This window comes from Scyliorhinus torazame, chromosome 22 (genome assembly GCF_047496885.1).
Source record: "Scyliorhinus torazame isolate Kashiwa2021f chromosome 22, sScyTor2.1, whole genome shotgun sequence".
Classification (NCBI taxonomy): Eukaryota; Metazoa; Chordata; class Chondrichthyes; order Carcharhiniformes; family Scyliorhinidae; genus Scyliorhinus; species Scyliorhinus torazame.
The window spans coordinates 112728551-112743487 of record NC_092728.1 but is presented as its reverse complement, the minus strand read 5'-3'; the positions used below and the strand labels follow the sequence as shown (position 1 = coordinate 112743487).

The 14937-nt window shown below is 53.8% G+C and overlaps 1 protein-coding gene across 3 annotated transcripts in view; it reads right to left on the bottom strand.

The window, feature by feature from the left end:
- Window positions 1-14937, bottom strand: part of LOC140399373 (protein FAM163B-like) — a 232380-nt gene that overhangs the window by 930 nt on the left and 216513 nt on the right. The window lies entirely within an intron of this gene.

Sequence of the window (14937 nt, the reverse complement as noted above, 5' to 3'; positions counted from 1 at the left end):
AGAATTGCAATTAATCATACAACAATTTTCACTATCAAACAACATCCCAGAGTGCTTCAGAGCCAGTCAAGTACTTTGGAAGTCAGTGTAATAATGGTGCTGCCAATTTCTGCATAGCAGAAAGAAATATGGCACAGGGGTCTCCTGAAACTGATGCACCAGGTTGTGGGCAGTGCTGTGGAATTACCGTGGAGTTACACACTTAGACAATAGAAAAATCCTCCCTGGCCCAGTGGACCGGCTCCATTCAGTCCCACCCCGCCAGTTGCTGTTGCCTCACAGAATTGTTTCATAAGGTAAAAGGAGTGAATATGTTCACAGTATATGATTTACAAACAGCATTAACAAAATTATGCAAAGAAATGGAATTAGGCCCCAGAATGACCTCATCAATGTTTCTCTTGACAGCTCCACTCTGATTGGTCAGTTTCATGGTCCAATATCCACTATTGGATGGGAAGAAATATCCTTCAGCTAAATGTCAGGGGTCCTTGGGGGCCATTGTGTCCAGTCCCTTCTGCAGACCCCCTTCCCCAGTCTCACACCCACTTCCCCAGCCCCAGACCCCCTTCCCCAGCCTCAGACCCCCTTCCCCAGCCTCAGACCCACTTCCCCTTCCCCAGCCCCAGACCCCCTTCCCCAGCCTCAGACCCACTTCCCCTTCCCCAGCCCCAGCCCCCCTTCCCCAGCCTCAGACCCTCTTCCCCTTCCCTTGCCCCAGCCCCAGCCTCAGACCCCGTTCCCGAGCCCCAGTCACAGACCCACTTCCCCTTCCCCAGCCCCAGACTCCCTTCCCCAGCTCGAGACCCCCTTCCCCAGCCCCAGACTCACTTCCCCAGCCTCAGACCCCCTTCCCCAGCCCCAGCCCCAGACCCCCTTCCCCAGCCTCAGACCCACTTCCCCAGCCTCAGACCCCCTTCCCCAGCCAAAGCCTCAGACCCATTCCCCAGCCTCAGACCCCCTTCCCCAGCCCCAGACCCCCTTCCCCAGCCTCAGACACCCTTCCCCAGCCTCAGACACCCTTCCCCAGCCAAAGCCTCAGACCCATTCCCCAGCCTCAGACCCCCTTCCCCAGCCCCAGACCCCCTTCCCCAGCCTCAGACACCCTTCCCCAGCCAAAGCCTCAGACCCATTCCCCAGCCCCAGACCCCCTTCCCCAGCCTCAGACCCCCTTCCCCAGCCCCAGCCCCCCTTCCCCAGCCAAAGCCTCAGACCCATTCCCCAGCCTCAGACCCCCTTCCCCAGCCTCAGACCCCCTTCCCCAGCCCCAGACCCCCTTCCCCAGCTTCAGACCCCCTTCCCCAGCTTCAGACCCCCTTCCCCAGCTTCAGACCCCCTTCCCCAGCCTCAGACTCCCTTCCCGAGCCCCAGTCTCAGACCCCCTTCCCCAGCCAAAGCCTCAGACCCCCTTCCCCAGCCCCAGACCACCTTCCCCAGCCCCAGAACCAGCCCCCCTTCCCCAGCCTGAGACCCCCTTCCTCAGCTTCAGACCCCATTCCCTAGCCTCAGACCCCCTTCCCCAGCCCCAGCCTCAGACCCACTTCCCCAGCCTCAGACCCCCTTACCCAGCCTCAGACTTCCCCAGCCTCAGACCCCCTTCCCCAGCCTCAGACCCCCTTCCCCAGCCCCAGCCTCAGACCCCCTCCCCCAGCCCCATCCTCAGACCCCCTTCCCCATCCTCAGACTTCCCCAGCCCCAGACCCCCTTCCCCAGCCTCAGACCCCCTTCCCCAGCCTCAGACCCCCTTCCCCAGCCTCAGACCCCCTCCCCCAGCCCCATCCTCAGACTCCCTTCCCCAGCCTCAGACCCCCTTCCCCAGCCTCAGACCCCCTCCCCCAGCCCCATCCTCAGACCCCCTTCCCCATCCTCAGACCCCCTTCCCCAGCCTCAGACCCCCTTCCCCAGCCTCAGACCCCCTTCCCCAGCTTCAGACCCCCTTCCCCAGCCTCAGACCCCCTTTCCCAGCCTCAGACCCCTTCCCCAACCCCAGACCCCCTTCCCCAGCCTGAGACCCCCTTCCCCAGCCTCAGACCCCCTTCCCCAGCCCCAGCCTCAGACCCCCTCCCCCAGCCCCATCCTCAGACCCCCTTCCCCATCCTCAGACCCCCTTCCCCAGCCTTAGACCCCCTTCCCCAGCCTCAGACTACCCCAGCCTCAGACCCCCTTCCCCAGCCTCAGACCCCCTTCCCCAGCCTCAGACCCACTTCCCCTTCCCCAGCCCCAGACCCCCTTCCCCAGCCTCAGATCCCTTCCCCAGCCCCAGCCCCAGACCCCCTTCCCCAGCCTCAGACCCCCCTTCCCCAGCCCCAGCCTCAGACCCCCTTCCCCACCCCCTCCAGGCCAACATGTTGTGCCAACCATTTATCCTAATCTAAGATCAACCTAACCTACACCCCTTCAATTTACTGCTGTCCATGTGCCTGTCCCAGAGTCGCTTAAATGTCCCGAATGACTCTGACTCCACCACCACTGCTGGCAGTGTATTCCACACACCCACCACTCTCTGTGTAAAGAACCGACCTCTGACATCTCCCCTATACCTTCCTCCAATCACCTTAACATTATGTCCCCTCGTGACAGCCATTTCCGCCCTGGGGAAAAGTCTCTGGCTAGCCACTCTATCCATGTCTCTCATCACCTTGTACACCTCTATCAAGTCACCTCTCTGCCTTCTTCGCTCCAGTGAGAAAAGCCCTAGCTCCTTCAATCTTTCTTCATCAGACATGCCCTCCAGTCCAGGCAGCATCCTGGTAAATCTCCTCTGTACCCTCTCCAAAGCATCCACATCCTTCCTATAATGAGGTGACCAGAACTGGACACAATATTCCAAGTGTGGTCTAACTAGGGTTTTATAAAGCTGCAGCAAAACCTCGCGGCTCTTAAACTCAATCCCCCTGTTAATGAAAGCCAACACACATACGCCTTCTTAACAACCCTATCAACCTGGGTGGCAACTTTGAGGGATCTATGTACGTGGACCCCAAGATCTTTGTACTAAATTTTGTACTAGTCTACTAGATGTAGACTAGTACAAAAGGTGAAGTCACACGGGATCAGGGGTGAGCTGGCAAGGTGGATACAGAACTGGCTAGGCCATAGAAGGCAGAGAGTAGCAATGGAAGGATGCTTTTCTAATTGGAGGGCTGTGACCAGTGGTGTTCCACAGGGATCAGTGCTGGGACCTTTGCTCTTTGTAGTATATATAAATGATTTGGAGGAAAATGTAACTGGTCTGATTAGTAAGTTTGCAGACGACACAAAGGTTGGTGGAATTGCGGATAGCGATGAGGACTGTCGGAGGATACAGCAGGATTTAGATTGTTTGGAGACTTGGGCGGAGAGATGGCAGATGAAGTTTAATCCGGACAAATGTGAGGTAATGCATTTTGGAAGGTCTAATGCAGGTAGGGAATATACAGTGAATGGTAGAACCCTCAAGAGTATTGAAAGTCAAAGAGATCTAGGAGTACAGGTCCACAGGTCATTGAAAGGGGCAACACAGGTGGAGAAGGTAGTCAAGAAGGCATACGGCATGCTTGCCTTCATTGGCCGGGGCATTGAGTATAAGAATTGGCAAGTCATGTTGCAGCTGTATAGAACCTTAGTTAGGCCACACTTGGAGTATAGTGTTCAATTCTGGTAGCCACACTACCAGAAGGATGTGGGGGCTTTAGAGAGGGTGCAGAAGAGATTTACCAGAATGTTGCCTGGTATGGAGGGCATTAGCTATGAGGAGCGGTTGAACAAACTCGGTTTGTTCTCACTGGAACGAAGGAGGTTGAGGGGAGACCTGATAGAGGTATACAAAATTATGAGGGGCATAGACAGAGTGGATAGTCAGAGGCTTTTCCCCAGGGTAGAGGGGTCAATTACTAGGGGGCATAGGTTTAAGGTGAGAGGGGCAAGGTTTAGAGTAGATGTACGGGGCAAGTTTTTTACGCAGAGGGTAGTGGGTGCCTGGAACTCGCTGCCGGAGGAGGTGGTGGAAGCAGGGACGATAGGGACATTTAAGGGGCATCTTGACAAATATATGAATAGGATGGGAATAGAGGGATACGGACCCAGGAAGTGTAGAAGATTGTAGTTTAGTCGGGCAGCATGGTCGGCACGGGCTTGGAGGGCCAAAGGGCCTGTTCCTGTGCTGTACATTTCTTTGTTCTTTGTTATCTCTCTGTTCCTCCACACTTCCAAGAATCCTGCCTTTAACCCTGTATTCAGCATTCAAATTCGACCTTCCAAAATGAATCACTTCACATTTATCAAGGTTGAACTCCATCTGCCACTTCTCAGCCCAGCTCTGCATCCTGTCAATGTCCTGTTGTAACCTGCAACAACCCTCAACACTATCTACAACTCCACCAACCTTTGTGTCATCGGCAAACTTACTAACCCACCCTTCCACTTCCTCATCCAAGTCATTTATAAAAACCACAAAGAGCAGATGTCCCAGTACAGATCCTTGCGGGACATCACTGATCACTGACCTCCAAGTGGAATACTTTCCATCCACTACCACTCGCCGTCCTCTTTCGGCCAGTCAATTCTGTATCCAGACATCCAAATTTCCCTGTATCCCATGCCCCCTAACTTTCTGAATGAGCCTACCATGGGGAACCTCATCAAATGTGTTACTGAAATCCATATTCACCACATCCACTGCCCGACCTTCATCAATGTGTCTCATCACATCCTCAAAGAATTCAATGAGGCTTGTGAGGCATGACCTGCCCCTCACAAAGCTATGCTGACTATCTTTAATCAAACTATGTTTTTCTAAATAATCATAAATCCTGGGCGGGATTCTCCACTCCCGCGCCGAAGTGCCCACGCCGTCGTGAACGCCGTCGAGGTTCACGACGGCGCGAAACGGCCCCTATCCCGGCCGATTCAAGGCCCGATAATGGGCTAGGAGCGGGCCCGCGTCATCTACACGTGCCAGGCCTTGTCGCCGCGTAAAGGTGCGCTGCATAGATGACGCGGCCGGCGCCGCATAACTGGCGTCATCCGCGCATGCGTGGTTGCCGTCCTCTCTAAGTCCGCCCCGCAAGAAGATGACGGACGGATCTTGCGGAGCCGCGGAAGGAAGGAGGTCCTCCTTCAGAGAGGACGGCCCGACGATCGGTGGCCACCGATCGCGGGCCATCCCACATTTGAGGTACCCCCCCGGTGCAGGACCCCCCCCCCCCCGCCCGCCCCCCACCGCAGGCCGCCCCCCCCCAGCGTTCCCGCGCTGTTCCCGACGGCAGATACCAGGTGTGGACGGCGCCGGGGGCAACCCGCCGTTTTGGCCTGGCCGCTCGGCCCACCCGGGCCTGATAATAGCAGCGGTGCCGGAGAATCACCATTTTGGGTGTCTCCGGCGATTCTCCGGCCTGCGGCCCGCGGAACCCGACGGGGCCGTTCCCGCCGCTTGGGAGAATCACGGGGGGGCGTCGAACCGGCGTCCCGGGAAATGTTGGTGGCACAGGCAATTCTCCCAACCGGCGCGGGAGTGGAGAATCTCGCCCCCTATCTCTCAGGTGTAGAGCTGGGTGTATGGATAGCTCAAGGTGTAGAGCAGGGTGTATAGATTACTCTTGGTGTAGAGCTGGATCTAGGATAGCTCACGGTGTAGAGGAGGGTGTATGGATAGCTCACGGTGGAGCAGAGCTGGGTGTATGGATAGCTGACGGTATAGATCTGGGTCTAGGATAGCTCTCGGTGTAGAGCTGGCTGTATGGATAGTTCACGGTGTAGAGCTGGGTGTATGGACAGCTCACGGTGTAGAGATGGGTCTAGGATAGCTCACGGTGTAGATCTGGGTGTATGGATAGCTCAAGGTGTAGAGCTGGGTCTAGGATAGCTCACGGTGTAGAGCTGGGTGTATAGATAGCTCACGGTGTAGAGCTGCGTGTTTGGATAGCTCATGCAGGAGAGCTGTGTGTATGGATAGCTCACGGTGTAGAGCTGGGTGTATGGATAACTCACGGTGTAGAGCTGGGTGTATGGATAGTTCACCGTGTAGAGCTGGGTGTATGGATAGCTCACGGTATAGAGCTGGGTCTAGGATAGCTCACGGTGTAGAGCTGGCTGTCTGGATAGGTCACGGTGTAGAGCTGGGTCTAGGATAGCTCACACTGTAGAGCTGGATCTAGGATAGCTCACGGTGTCGAGCTGGGTCTAGGATAGCTCACGGTGTAGAGCTGGGTCTAGGATAGCTCACGGTGTAGAGCTGGGTCTAGGATAGCTCACGGTGTAGAGCTGGGTGGATGGATAGCTCACGATGTAGAGCTGGGTGTATGGATAGCTCACGGTGTAGGGCTGGGTGCATGGATAGCTCATGGTGTAGAGCTGGGTGTATGGATAGCTCACGGTGTAGAGCTGGGTGTTTGGATAGCTCATGGTGTAGAGCTGTGTGTATGGATAGTTCACGTTGTAGAGCTGGGTGTATGGATAATTCACGGTGTAGAGCTGGGTCTAGGATAGTTCACGGTGTAGAGCTGGGTCTAGGATAGCTCACGGTGTAGAGCTGGGTGTATGGATAGGTCACGGTGTAGAGCTGGGTGTATGGTTAGTTCACGGTGTAGAGCTGGGTCGAGGATAGCTCACGGTGTAGAGCTGGGTGTATGGATAGGTCACGGTGTCGTGATGGGTCTCGGATAGCACACGGTGTAGATCTGGGTGTATGGATAGCTCACGATGTAGAGCTGGGTCTAGGATAGCTCAGTGTGGAGCTGGGTCTAGGGTAGCTCACGGTGTAGAGCTGGGTCTCTGGATGGCTCACGGTGTAGAGCTGGGTGTATGGATAGCTCATGGTGTAGAACTGGGTCTAGGATAGCTCACGGTGTGGAGCTGGGTCTTTGATAGCTCAAGGTGTAGAGCTGGGTGGATGGATAGCTCAAGGTGTAGAGCAGGGTGTATAGATTACTCTTGGTGTAGAGCTGGATCTAGGATAGCTCACGGTGTAGAGCTGGGTGTATGGATAGTTCAAGGTGCAGAGCTGGGTGTATGGATAGTTCACTGTGTAGAGCTGGGTGTATGGATAGCTCACAGTGCAGAGCAAGGTCTAGGATAGCTCACGGTGTAGAGCTGGGTGTATGGATAGCTCACGGTGTAGAGCTGGGTGTATGAATAGCTCAAGGTGTAGAGCTGGGTCTAGGGCAGCTCACGGTGTAGAGCTGGGTCTAGGATAGCACACGGTGTAGTGCTGGGTGTATGGATAGCTCACGGAGTAGAGCTGGGTCTAGGATATCTCACGGTGTAGAGCTGGGTGTATGGATAGCTCACGGTGTCGAGCTGGGTCTAGGATAGCTAAAGTTGTAGAGCTGGGTCTAGGATAGCTCACGGTATAGAGCTGGGTGTATGGATCGTTCACGGCGTAGAGCAGGTGAATGGATAGCTCACGGTGCTCTCGAGCTGGGTGTATGGGTAGTTCACGGTGTAGAGCTGGGTGGATGGACAGCTCACGGTGTAGAGCTGGGCCTAGGATAGCTCACGGTGTAGAGCTGGTTGTATGGATAGTTCACGGTGTAGAGTTGGGTCTAGGATAGCTCAAAGTGTAGAGCTGGGTCTAGGATAGCACACGGTGTAGAGCTGGGTCTAGGATATCTCACGGTGTAGAGCTCGGTGTATGGATAGTTCACGGTGTAGAGCTGGGTGTATGGATAGCTCACGGTGTAGAGCTGGGTCTAGGATAGCTCACGGTGTAGAGCTGGGTCTAGGATAGCTCACGGTGTAGAGCTGGGTGTATGAATAGCTCACGGTGTATAGCTGAGTCTAGGATAGCTCGCGGTGTAGAGCTCGGTGTATGGATAGTTCACGGTGTAGTGCTGGTTGTATGGATAGATCACGGTGTAGAGCTGGGTCTAGGATAGCTCACGGTGTAGAGCTAGGTGTGTGGATAGTTCACGGTGTAGAGCTAGGTGTATGGATAGCTCACGGTGCTGTAGAGCTGGGTGTATGGATAGCTCACCGTGTAGAGCTGGGTATATGGATAGCTCACGCTGTGGAGCTGGGTGTATGGATAGCTGACGGTGTAGAGCTGGGTCTAGGATATCTCATGGTGTAGAGCTGTGTGTATGGATAGCTCACGGTGTAGAGCTGGGTGTATGGACAGCTCACGGTGTAGAGCTGGCTGTATGGATAGGTCACGGTGTAGAGCTGGGTGTATGGTTAGTTCACGGTGTAGAGCTGGGTCGAGGATAGCTCACGGTGTAGAGCTGGGTCATGGATAGTTCACGGTGTAGAGCTGGGAGTATGGATAGTTCACGGTATAGAGCATGGGTGTATGGATAGTTCACGGTGTAGAGTGGGGTCTAGGATAGCTCACGGTGCAGTGCTGGGTCTAGGATAGCTCACGGTGCAGAGCAGGGTGTATGGATAGTTCACGGTGTAGAGCTGGGTGTATGGACAGCTCACGGTGTAGCGCTGGGTGTATGGATAGGTCACGGTGTCGTGATGTGTCTAGGATAGCTCACGGTATAGATCGGGGTGTATGGATAGCTCACGGTGTAGAGCTGGGTGTATGGATAGCTCACGGTGTAGAGCTGGGTGTTTGGATAGCTCATGGTGTAGAGCTGTGTGTATGGATAGTTCACGTTGTAGAGCTGGGTGTATGGATAATTCACGGTTTATATCTGGGTCAAGGATAGTTCACGGTGTAGAGGAGGGTGTATGGATAGCTCACGGTGGAGCAGAGCTGGGTGTATGGATAGCTGACGGTATAGATCTGGGTCTAGGATAGCTCTCGGTGTAGAGCTGGCTGTATGGATAGTTCACGGTGTAGAGCTGGGTGTATGGACAGCTCACGGTGTAGAGCTGGGTGTATGGATAGGTCACGGTGTAGAGATGGGTCTAGGATAGCTCACGGTGTAGATCTGGGTGTATGGATAGCTCACGGTGTAGAGCTGGGTCTAGGATAGCTCACGGTGTAGAGCTGGGTGTATAGATAGCTCACGGTGTATAGCTGCGTGTTTGGATAGCTCATGCAGGAGAGCTGTGTGTATGGATAGCTCACGGTGTAGAGCTGGGTGTATGGATAACTCACGGTGTAGAGCTGGGTGTATGGATAGTTCAACGTGTAGAGCTGGGTGTATGGATAGCTCACGGTATAGAGCTGGGTCTAGGATAGCTCACGGTGTAGAGCTGGCTGTCTGGATAGGTCACGGTGTAGAGCTGGGTCTAGGATAGCTCACACTGTAGAGCTGGATCTAGGATAGCTCACGGTGTCGAGCTGGGTCTAGGATAGCTCACGGTGTAGAGCTGGGTCTAGGATAGCTCACGGTGTAGAGCTTGGTCTAGGATAGCTCACGGTGTAGAGCTGGGTGGATGGATAGCTCACGATGTAGAGCTGGGTGTATGGATAGCTCACGGTGTAGGGCTGGGTGCATGGATAGCTCACGGTGTAGAGCTGGGTGTTTGGATAGCTCATGGTGTAGAGCTGTGTGTATGGATAGTTCACGTTGTAGAGCTGGGTGTATGGATAATTCACGGTGTAGAGCTGGGTCTAGGATAGTTCACGGTGTAGAGCTGGGTCTAGGATAGCTCAGGGTGTAGAGCTGGGTGTATGGATAGGTCACGGTGTCGTGATGGGTTTCGGATAGCTCACGGTGTAGATCTGGGTGTATGGATAGCTCACGATGTAGAGCTGGGTGTATGGATAGCTCACGGTGTATATCTGGGTGTATGGATATTTCGCGGTTTAGAGATGGGTCTAGGATAGCTCAGTGTGGAGCTGGGTCTAGGATAGCTCACGGTGTAGAGCTGGGTCTCTGGATGGCTCACGGTGTAGAGCTGGGTGTATGGATAGCTCATGGCGTAGAACTGGGTCTAGGATAGCTCACGGTGTGGAGCTGGGTCTTTGATAGCTCAAGGTGTAGAGCTGGGTGTATGGATAGCTCAAGGTGTAGAGCAGGGTGTATAGATTACTCTTGGTGTAGAGCTGGATCGAGGATAGCTCACGGTGTAGAGCTGGGGTTAGGATAGCTAACGGTGTAGAGCTGGGTGTATGGATAGTTCAAGGTGCAGAGCTGGGTGTATGGATAGTTCACGGTGTAGAGCTGGGTGTATGGATAGCTCACAGTGCAGAGCAAGGTCTAGGATAGCTCACGGTGTAGAGCTGGGTGTATGGATAGCTCACGGTGTAGAGCTGGGTGTATGAATAGCTCAAGGTGTAGAGCTGGGTCTAGGGCAGCTCACGGTGTAGAGCTGGGTCTAGGATAGCACACGGTGTAGTGCTGGGTGTATGGATAGCTCACGGAGTAGAGCTGGGTCTAGGATATCTCACGGTGTAGAGCTGGGTGTATGGATAGCTCACGGTGTCGAGCTGGGTCTAGGATAGCTAAAGTTGTAGAGCTGGGTCTAGGATAGCTCACGGTATAGAGCTGGGTGTATGGATCGTTCACGGCGTAGAGCAGGTGAATGGATAGCTCACGGTGCTCTCGAGCTGGGTTTATGGGTAGTTCACGGTGTAGAGCTGGGTGGATGGACAGCTCACGGTGTAGAGCTGGGCCTAGGATAGCTCACGGTGTAGAGCTGGTTGTATGGATAGTTCACGGTGTAGAGTTGGGTCTAGGATAGCTCAAAGTGTAGAGCTGGGTCTAGGATAGCACACGGTGTAGAGCTGGGTCTAGGATATCTCACGGTGTGGAGCTCGGTGTATGGATAGTTCACGGTGTAGAGCTGGGTGTATGGATAGCTCACGGTGTAGAGCTGGGTCTAGGATAGCTCACGGTGTAGAGCTGGGTCTAGGATAGCTCACGGTGTAGAGCTGGGTCTAGGATAGCTCACGGTGTAGAGCTGGGTGTATGAATAGCTCACGGTGTATAGCTGAGTCTAGGATAGCTCACGGTATAGAGCTGGGTCTAGGAATGCTCACGGTGTAGAGCTGGATCTAGGATAGCTCACGGTGTAGAGCTGTGTCTAGGATAGCTCACGGGTGTAGAGCTGGGTGTATGGATAGCTCACGGTGTATAGCTGAGTCTAGGATAGCTCACGGTATAGAGCTGGGTCTAGGATAGCTCGCGGTGTAGAGCTCGGTGTATGGATAGTTCACGGTGTAGTGCTGGTTGTATGGATAGTTCACGGTGTAGAGCTGGGTCTAGGATAGCTCACGGTGTAGAGCTAGGTGTGTGGATAGTTCACGGTGTAGAGCTAGGTGTATGGATAGCTCATGGTGCTGTAGAGCTGGGTGTATGGGTAGCTCACCTTGTAGAGCTGGGTATATGGATAGCTCACGCTGTGGAGCTGGGTGTATGGATAGCTGACGGTGTAGAGCTGGGTCTAGGATATCTCATGGTGTAGAGCTGTGTGTATGGATAGCTCACGGTGTAGAGCTGGGTGTATGGACAGCTCACGGTGTAGAGCTGGCTGTATGGATAGGTCACGGTGTAGAGCTGGGTGTATGGTTAGTTCACGGTGTAGAGCTGGGTCGAGGATAGCTCACGGTGTAGAGCTGGGTCATGGATAGTTCACGGTGTAGAGCTGGGAGTATGGATAGTTCACGGTATAGAGCATGGGTGTATGGATAGTTCACGGTGTAGAGTGGGGTCTAGGATAGCTCACGGTGCAGTGCTGGGTCTAGGATAGCTCACGGTGTAGAGCTGGGTCTAGGATAGCTCACGGTGCAGAGCAGGGTGTATGGATAGTTCACGGTGTAGAGCTGGGTGTATGGACAGCTCACGGTGTAGAGCTGGGTGTATGGATAGGTCACGGTGTCGTGATGTGTCTAGGATAGCTCACGGTATAGATCGGGGTGTATGGATAGCTCACGGTGTAGAGCTGGGTGTATGGATAGCTCACGGTGTAGAGCTGGGTGTTTGGATAGCTCATGGTGTAGAGCTGTGTGTATGGATAGTTCACGTTGTAGAGCTGGGTGTATGGATAATTCACGGTGTAGAGCTGGGTGTAGGATAGTTCACGGTGTAGAGCAGGGTGTATGGATAGCTCATGGTGGTGCAGAGCTAGGTGTATGGATAGCTCACGGTAGAGAGCTGGGTCTAGGATAGCTCACGGTGTAGAGCTGGCTGTATGGATAGTTCACGGTGTAGAGCTGGGTGTATGGAGAGCTCACGGTGTAGATCTGGGTGTATGGATAGTTCACGGTGTAGAGCTGGGTGTTTGGATAGCTCATGGTGTAGAGCTGTGTGTATGGATAGTTCACGTTGTAGAGCTGGGTGTTTGGATAATTCACGGTGTAGAGCTGGGTCTAGGATAGTTCACGGTGCAGAGCAGGGTGTATGGATACCTCACGGTGGTGCAGAGCTGGGTGTATGGATAGCTCACGGATTAGAGCAGGGCCTAGGATAGCTCACAGTGTAGAGCTGGCTGTATGGATAGTTCACGGTGTAGAGCTGGGTGTATGGATAGGTCACGGTGTCGTGATGGGTCTAGGATAGCTCACGGTATAGATCTGGGTGTATGGATAGCTCACGGTATAGAGCTGGGTGTATGGATAGCTCACGGTGTAGAGCTGGGTGTTTGGATAGCTCATGGTGTAGAGCTGTGTGTATGGATAGTTCACGTTGTAGAGCTGGGTGTATGGATAATTCACGGTGTAGAGCTGGGTCTAGGATAGCTCACGGTGTAGAGCAGGGTGTATCGATAGCTCACGGTGGTGCAGAGCTGGGTGTATGGAGAGCTCACGGTGTAGAGCTGCCTGTGTGGATAGCTCACAGTGTAGAGCTGGGTCTAGGATAGCTCACGGTGTAGATCTGGGTCACTGGATGGCTCACGGTGTAGAGCTGGGTGTATGGATAGCTAACGATGTAGAGTTGGGTGTATGGATAGCTCACGGTGTAGAGCTGGGTCTAGGATAGCTCACGGTGTAGAGCTGGGTCTCTGGATGGCTCACGGTGTAGAGCTGGGTGTATGGATAGCTCAAGGTGTAGAGCTGGGTGTATCGATAGCTCACGGTGTAGAGCTGGATCTAGGATAGCTCACGGTGTAGAGCTGGGGTTAGGATAGCTAATGGTGGAGAGCTGGGTGTATGGATAGTTCACGGAGCAGAGCTGGGTGCATGGATAGTTCACGGTGTATAACTGGGTGTATGGATAGCTCACAGTGCAGAGCAAGATCTAGGATAGCTCACGGTGTAGAGCTGGGTCTAGGATAGCACACGGTGGAGAGCTGGGTGTATGGATAGCTCACGGTGCAGAGCTTGGTCTAGGATATCTCACGGTGTAGAGCTGGGTGTATGGATAGCTCACGGTGTCGAGCTGGGTCTTGGTTAGCTCACGGTGTAGAGCTGGGTCTACGATAGCTCATGGTGTAGAGCTGTGTCTAGGATATCTCACGGTGGAGAGCTGGGTGTATGGATAGCTCACGGTGTAGAGCTTGGTCTAGGATATCTCACGGTGTAGAGCTGGGTGTATGGATAGCTCACGGTGTCGAGCTGGGTCTAGGATAGCTCACGGTGTAGAGCTGGGTCTAGGATAGCTCATGGTGTAGAGCTGGGTCTATGATATCTCACAGTGTAGAGCTGGGTCTAGGATAGCACACGGTGTAGAGCTGGGTCTAGGATATCTCACGGTGTAGAGCTCGGTGTATGGATAGTTCACGGTGTAGAGCTGGGTCTAGGATAGCACACGGTGTAGAGCTGGGTCTAGGATAGCTCACGGTGTAGAGCTGGGTCTAGGATAGCTCACGGTGTAGAGCTGGGTGTATGGATAGCTCACAGTGTATAGCTGAGTCTAGGATAGCTCACGGTATTGAGCTGGGTCTAGGATAGCTCACGGTGTAGAGCTGGGTCTAGGATAGCTCACGCCGTGGAGCTGGGTGTATGGATAGCTCATGCTGTAGAGCTGGGTCTGGGATAGCTCACGGTGTAGAGCTGGGTCTCTGGATGGCTCACGGTGTAGAGCTGGGTGTATGGATAGTTCACGGAGTATAGCTGAGTGTATGGATAGCTCACAGTGCAGAGCAAGGTGTAGGATAGCTCACGGTGTAGAGCTGGGGTTAGGATAGCTAATGGTGGAGAGCTGGGTGTGTGGATAGCTCACGGTGTAGAGTTTGGTCTAGAATATCTCACGGTGTAGAGCTGGGTGTATGGATAGCTCACGGTGTCGAGCTGGGTCTAGGATAGCACACGGTGTAGAGCTGGGTCTAGGATAGCTCGCGGTGTAGAGCTGGGTCTAGGATAGCTCACGGTGTAGAGCTGGGTGTATGGATAGCTCACGGTGTATAGCTGAGTCTAGGATAGCTCACGGTATAGAGCTGGGTCTAGGATAGCTCGCGGTGTAGAGCTCGGTGTATGGATAGTTCACGGTGTAGTGCTGGTTGTATGGATAGTTCACGGTGTAGAGCTGGGTCTAGGATAGCTCACGGTGTAGAGCTAGGTGTGTGGATAGTTCACGGTGTAGAGCTAGGTGTATGGATAGCTCACGGTGCTGTAGAGCTGGGTGTATGGATAGCTCACCGTGTAGAGCTGGGTATATGGATAGCTCACGCTGTGGAGCTGGGTGTATGGATAGCTGACGGTGTGGAGCTGGGTCTAGGATATCTCATGGTGTAGAGCTGTGTGTATGGATAGCTCACGGTGTAGAGCTGGGTGTATGGACAGCTCACGGTGTAGAGCTGGCTGTATGGATAGGTCACGGTGTAGAGCTGGGTGTATGGTTAGTTCACGGTGTCGAGCTGGGTCGAGGATAGCTCACGGTGTAGAGCTGGGTCATGGATAGTTCACGGTGTAGAGCTGGGAGTATGGATAGTTCACGGTGTAGAGCTGGGTGTATGGACAGCTCACGGTGTAGCGCTGGGTGTATGGATAGGTCACGGTGTCGTGATGTGTCTAGGATAGCTCACGGTATAGATCGGGGTGTATGGATAGCTCACGGTGTAGAGCTGGGTGTATGGATAGCTCACGGTGTAGAGCTGGGTGTTTGGATAGCTCATGGTGTAGAGCTGTGTGTATGGATAGTTCACGTTGTAGAGCTGGGTGTATGGATAATTCACGGTTTATAT